Source organism: Salmo trutta, chromosome 8 (assembly GCF_901001165.1).
Source record: "Salmo trutta chromosome 8, fSalTru1.1, whole genome shotgun sequence".
NCBI lineage: Eukaryota > Metazoa > Chordata > Actinopteri > Salmoniformes > Salmonidae > Salmo > Salmo trutta.
This window is the reverse complement of record NC_042964.1, coordinates 1,831,589-1,839,088: the sequence shown is the minus strand read 5'-3', so window position 1 is coordinate 1,839,088 and position 7,500 is coordinate 1,831,589.

Below are 7,500 nucleotides of genomic sequence, written 5' to 3'. Positions count from 1 at the left end.
TCTAAACATTCTACTTCTGATAGTTCTGATAGTTCTAAACATTCTACTTCTGATAGTTCTAAACATTCTACTTCTGATAGTTCTGATAGTTCTAAACATTCTACTTCTGATAGTTCTAAACATTCTACTTCTGATAGTTCTGATAGTTCTAAACATTCTACTTCTGATAGTTCTAAATATTCTACTTCTGATAGTTCTGATAGTTCTAAACATTCTACTTCTGATAGTTCTAATAGTTCTAAACATTCTACTTCTGATAGTTCTGAACATTCTACTTCTGATAGTTCTGATAGTTCTAAACATTCTACTTCTGATAGTTCTGATAGTTCTAAACATTCTACTTCTGATAGTTCTAATAGTTCTAAACATTCTACTTCTGATAGTTCTAAACATTCTACTTCTGATAGTTCTAAACATTCTACTTCTGATAGTTCTAAACATTCTACTTCTGATAGTTCTGATAGTTCTAATAGTTCTAAACATTCTACTTCTGATAGTTCTAAACATTCTAATTCTAAACTTTGTAGTTCTAAAAGTTCTGTGGTCGAATGCAGAATCTCATTGTGGTTGAAGACTGATGGAAGCCACAGTATGTACACACACATACTGAAACAAATACACACACATACTGAAACAAATAAACACACATGCACACTGAAATACACACACACACACTAAAACAAACACACACCCCCACACACACACACGTGCAAGCACACAAACATCCCACGTGTGCGCATGCAAACACACACACACACCACAGAATGTCCTTGCCGAGTTGAGAACTGATCTATGGAGTCGTTCCCATGAAAATAAAAAGAATGATGTCTCTTTTAAAAGAGAGAAAATAAGAACATAACAAATGAAATAAATAATTCAATTCACCAAAACTTTGTCTATCTCATTTATGTAAACCGGAACACCGTTGTCTTCAGCTTGTGCCTCGTAACACAAACAACGTTTCCGTTTCTATAGTTACGTGATAAAGACTATTTAAAAATGTGAAACGACCGAATGTCGGCCTTTATATTTTCATAACAGAGTTCTACAGAACACACTCTGTTCACTGTTAGGAGAGTTCTACAGAACACACTCTGTTCACTGTTAGGAGAGTTCTACAGAACACACTCTGTTCACTGTTAGAGTTCTACAGAACACACTCTGTTCACTGTTAGGAGAGTTCTACAGAACACACTCTGTTCACTGTTAGGAGAGTTCTACAGAACACACTCTGTTCACTGTTAGGAGAGTTCTACAGAACACACTCTGTTCACTGTTAGGAGAGTTCTACAGAACACACTCTGTTCACTGTTAGGAGAGTTCTACAGAACACACTCTGTTCACTGTTAGGAGAGTTCTACAGAACACACTCTGTTCACTGTTAGAGTTCTACAGAACACACTCTGTTCACTGTTAGAGTTCTACAGAACACACTCTGTTCACTGTTAGGAGAGTTCTACAGAACACACTCTGTTCACTGTTAGCAGAGTTCTACAGAACACACTCTGTTCACTGTTAGGAGAGTTCTAGAGAACACACTCTGTTCACTGTTAGGAGAGTTCTACAGAACACACTCTGTTCACTGTTAGGAGAGTTCTAGAGAACACACTCTGTTCACTGTTAGGAGAGTTCTACAGAACACACTCTGTTCACTGTTAGCAGAGTTCTACAGAACACACTCTGTTCACTGTTAGGAGAGTTCTACAGAACACACTCTGTTCACTGTTAGCAGAGTTCTACAGAACACACTCTGTTCACTGTTAGGAGAGTTCTAGAGAACACACTCTGTTCACTGTTAGGAGAGTTCTAGAGAACACACTCTGTTCACTGTTAGCAGAGTTCTACAGAACACACTCTGTTCACTGTTAGGAGAGTTCTAGAGAACACACTCTGTTCACTGTTAGGAGAGTTCTACAGAACACACTCTGTTCACTGTTAGGAGAGTTCTACAGAACACACTCTGTTCACTGTTAGGAGAGTTCTACAGAACACACTCTGTTCACTGTTAGCAGAGTTCTACAGAACACACTCTGTTCACTGTTAGGAGAGTTCTACAGAACACACTCTGTTCACTGTTAGGAGAGTTCTACAGAACACACTCTGTTCACTGTTAGGAGAGTTCTACAGAACACACTCTGTTCACTGTTAGAGTTCTACAGAACACACTCTGTTCACTGTTAGGAGAGTTCTACAGAACACACTCTGTTCACTGTTAGGAGAGTTCTACAGAACACACTCTGTTCACTGTTAGGAGAGTTCTACAAAACACACTCTGTTCACTGTTAGGAGAGTTCTACAGAACACACTCTGTTCACTGTTAGCAGAGTTCTACAGAACACACTCTGTTCACTGTTAGGAGAGTTCTAGAGAACACACTCTGTTCACTGTTAGCAGAGTTCTACAGAACACACTCTGTTCACTGTTAGGAGAGTTCTACAGAATACACTCTGTTCACTGTTAGGAGAGTTCTACAGAACACACTCTGTTCACTGTTAGCAGAGTTCTACAGAACACACTCTGTTCACTGTTAGGAGAGTTCTACAGAACACACTCTGTTCACTGTTAGCAGAGTTCTACAGAACACACTCTGTTCACTGTTAGGAGAGTTCTACAGAACACACTCTGTTCACTGTTAGCAGAGTTCTACAGAACACACTCTGTTCACTGTTAGGAGAGTTCTACAGAACACACTCTGTTCACTGTTAGGAGAGTTCTACAGAACACACTCTGTTCACTGTTAGCAGAGTTCTACAGAACACACTCTGTTCACTGTTAGGAGAGTTCTAGAGAACACACTCTGTTCACTGTTAGGAGAGTTCTACAGAACACACTCTGTTCACTGTTAGCAGAGTTCTACAGAACACACTCTGTTCACTGTTAGGAGAGTTCTAGAGAACACACTCTGTTCACTGTTAGGAGAGTTCTACAGAACACACTCTGTTCACTGTTAGGAGAGTTCTACAGAACACACTCTGTTCACTGTTAGCAGAGTTCTACAGAACACACTCTGTTCACTGTTAGGAGAGTTCTACAGAACACACTCTGTTCACTGTTAGCAGAGTTCTACAGAATACACTCTGTTCACTGTTAGAGTTCTACAGAACACACTCTGTTCACTGTTAGGAGAGTTCTACAGAACACACTCTGTTCACTGTTAGCAGAGTTCTACAGAACACACTCTGTTCACTGTTAGCAGAGTTCTACAGAATACACTCTGTTCACTGTTAGGAGAGTTCTACAGAACACACTCTGTTCACTGTTAGGAGAGTTCTACAGAACACACTCTGTTCACTGTTAGCAGAGTTCTACAGAATACACTCTGTTCACTGTTAGGAGAGTTCTACAGAACACACTCTGTTCACTGTTAGGAGAGTTCTACAGAACACACTCTGTTCACTGTTAGGAGAGTTCTACAGAACACACTCTGTTCACTGTTAGGAGAGTTCTACAGAACACACTCTGTTCACTGTTAGGAGAGTTCTACAGAATACACTCTGTTCACTGTTAGCAGAGTTCTACAGAACACACTCTGTTCACTGTTAGCAGAGTTCTACAGAACACACTCTGTTCACTGTTAGGAGAGTTCTACAGAACACACTCTGTTCACTGTTAGGAGAGTTCTACAGAACACACTCTGTTCACTGTTAGGAGAGTTCTACAGAATACACTCTGTTCACTGTTAGCAGAGTTCTACAGAACACACTCTGTTCACTGTTAGCAGAGTTCTACAGAACACACTCTGTTCACTGTTAGGAGAGTTCTACAGAACACACTCTGTTCACTGTTAGGAGAGTTCTACAGAATACACTCTGTTCACTGTTAGGAGAGTTCTACAGAACACACTCTGTTCACTGTTAGCAGAGTTCTACAGAACACACTCTGTTCACTGTTAGGAGAGTTCTACAGAACACACTCTGTTCACTGTTAGGAGAGTTCTACAGAACACACTCTGTTCACTGTTAGCAGAGTTCTACAGAACACACTCTGTTCACTGTTAGCAGAGTTCTACAGAACACACTCTGTTCACTGTTAGGAGAGTTCTACAGAACACACTCTGTTCACTGTTAGCAGAGTTCTACAGAACACACTCTGTTCACTGTTAGGAGAGTTCTACAGAACACACTCTGTTCACTGTTAGGAGAGTTCTACAGAACACACTCTGTTCACTGTTAGGAGAGTTCTACAGAATACACTCTGTTCACTGTTAGGAGAGTTCTACAGAACACACTCTGTTCACTGTTAGGAGAGTTCTACAGAACACACTCTGTTCACTGTTAGGAGAGTTCTACAGAACACACTCTGTTCACTGTTAGCAGAGTTCTACAGAACACACTCTGTTCACTGTTAGCAGAGTTCTACAGAACACACTCTGTTCACTGTTAGGAGAGTTCTACAGAACACACTCTGTTCACTGTTAGGAGAGTTCTACAGAACACACTCTGTTCACTGTTAGGAGAGTTCTACAGAACACACTCTGTTCACTGTTAGGAGAGTTCTACAGAACACACTCTGTTCACTGTTAGGAGAGTTCTACAGAACACACTCTGTTCACTGTTAGGAGAGTTCTACAGAACACACTCTGTTCACTGTTAGTAGAGTTCTAGAGAACACACTCTGTTCACTGTTAGGAGAGTTCTACAGAACACACTCTGTTCACTGTTAGCAGAGTTCTACAGAACACACTCTGTTCACTGTTAGGAGAGTTCTACAGAACACACTCTGTTCACTGTTAGCAGAGTTCTACAGAACACACTCTGTTCACTGTTAGCAGAGTTCTACAGAACACACTCTGTTCACTGTTAGAGTTCTACAGAACACACTCTGTTCACTGTTAGAGTTCTACAGAACACACTCTGTTCACTGTTAGCAGAGTTCTACAGAACACACTCTGTTCACTGTTAGAGTTCTACAGAACACACTCTGTTCACTGTTAGCAGAGTTCTACAGAACACACTCTGTTCACTGTTAGGAGAGTTCTACAGAACACACTCTGTTCACTGTTAGAGTTCTACAGAACACACTCTGTTCACTGTTAGAGTTCTACAGAACACACTCTGTTCACTGTTAGCAGAGTTCTACAGAACACACTCTGTTCACTGTTAGGAGAGTTCTACAGAACACACTCTGTTCACTGTTAGGAGAGTTCTACAGAACACACTCTGTTCACTGTTAGGAGAGTTCTACAGAACACACTCTGTTCACTGTTAGAGTTCTAGAGAACACACTCTGTTCACTGTTAGGAGAGTTCTAGAGAATCAAATCAAATCAAATCAAAATCAAATCAAATTTATTTATATAGCCCTTCGTACATCAGCTGAAATCTCAAAGTGCTGTACAGAAACCCAGCCTAAAACCCCAAACAGCAAGCAATGCATGTGAAAGAAGCACGGTGGCTGGGAAAAACTCCCTAGGAAAAACTCCTGAGAAAGGCCAAAAACCTAGGAAGAAACCTAGAGAGGAACCAGGCTATGAGGGGTGGCCAGTCCTCTTCTGGCTGTGCCGGGTGGATATTATAACAGAACATGGTCAAGATGTTAAAATGTTCGTAAATGACCAGCATGGTCAAATAATAATAATCATAGTAATTGTCGAGGGTGCAACAAGCACGTCCGGTGAACAAGTCAGGGTTCCGTAGCCGCACACTCTGTTCACTGTTAGCAGAGTTCTACAGAACACACTCTGTTCACTGTTAGCAGAGTTCTAGAGAACACACTCTGTTCACTGTTAGGAGAGTTCTACAGAACACACTCTGTTCACTGTTAGCAGAGTTCTACAGAACACACTCTGTTCACTGTTAGCAGAGTTCTACAGAACACACTCTGTTCACTGTTAGCAGAGTTCTAGAGAACACACTCTGTTCACTGTTAGGAGAGTTCTACAGAACACACTCTGTTCACTGTTAGCAGAGTTCTACAGAACACACTCTGTTCACTGTTAGCAGAGTTCTACAGAACACACTCTGTTCACTGTTAGCAGAGTTCTACAGAACACACTCTGTTCACTGTTAGGAGAGTTCTACAGAACACACTCTGTTCACTGTTAGAGTTCTACAGAACACACTCTGTTCACTGTTAGAGTTCTACAGAACACACTCTGTTCACTGTTAGCAGAGTTCTACAGAACACACTCTGTTCACTGTTAGGAGAGTTCTACAGAACACACTCTGTTCACTGTTAGAGTTCTAGAGAACACACTCTGTTCACTGTTAGGAGAGTTCTAGAGAACACACTCTGTTCACTGTTAGCAGACTTCTACAGAACACACTCTGTTCACTGTTAGCAGAGTTCTAGAGAACACACTCTGTTCACTGTTAGGATAGTTCTACAGAACACACTCTGTTCACTGTTAGCAGAGTTCTACAGAACACACTCTGTTCACTGTTAGCAGAGTTCTACAGAACACACTCTGTTCACTGTTAGCAGAGTTCTACAGAACACACTCTGTTCACTGTTAGCAGAGTTCTACAGAACACACTCTGTTCACTGTTAGGAGAGTTCTACAGAACACACTCTGTTCACTGTTAGCAGAGTTCTACAGAACACACTCTGTTCACTGTTAGGAGAGTTCTACAGAACACACTCTGTTCACTGTTAGCAGAGTTCTACAGAACATACTGAATTGTCATGAGTGAACGACATCCCATCATCTGAAGCCTATAATATAACAGAGAAGGTATAACAGCTAGAATACTAGAACACTGTCTAGATGCTTCTCAGGGAGCGCTGGCTGGCTTCACTCTGTTAAAGTTGTAGGGGGTAGTAAGCCCCACAGTAAAGTAGTAGGGGGTAGTAATGGACCAGTGGGCCGGGGCTGGGGGGGAGACGGACCAAAGGGCCAGGGCAGGGGGGGAGATGGACCAGTGGGCCGGGGCTGGGGGGGAGACGGACCAAAGGGCCGGGGCAGGGGGGGAGATGGACCAGTGGGCCGGGGCTGGGGGGGAGACGGACCAAAGGGCCGGGGCTGTGGGGGAGATGGACCAGTGGGCCGGGGCTGGGGGGGAGATGGACCAGTGGGCCGGGGGGGGGGGGGGGGGGGATGGACCAGTGGGCCGGGGGGGGGAGATGGACCAGAGGGCTGGGGCTGGGTGGGGAGATGGACCAAAGGGCCGGGGCTGGGGGGGAGATGGACCAGAGGGCCGGGGCTGGGGGGGAGATGGACCAAAGGGCCGGCTCGCATCCCTCAACTTTCTAGTCCCCCCTATAATTTGGACCATTAGGCCGGCCCAGTCGAACAGCCTGGGACCGGGAGATACTTCAAAAATATATATACAGTACCAACCAAGGTACCTCATGGAGCTGGTTGAGAGAATGTCAAGAGTGTGCATAGCTGTCATCAAGGCAAAGGGTGGCTACTTTGAAGAATCTCAAATATAAAAATATATTTTGATTTGTTTAACACTTTATTGGTTACTACATGATTCCATATGTGTTATTTCATAGTTTTGATGTCTTCACTATTATTCTACAATGTAGAAAATAGTAAAAAATCAAGTAAAACCCT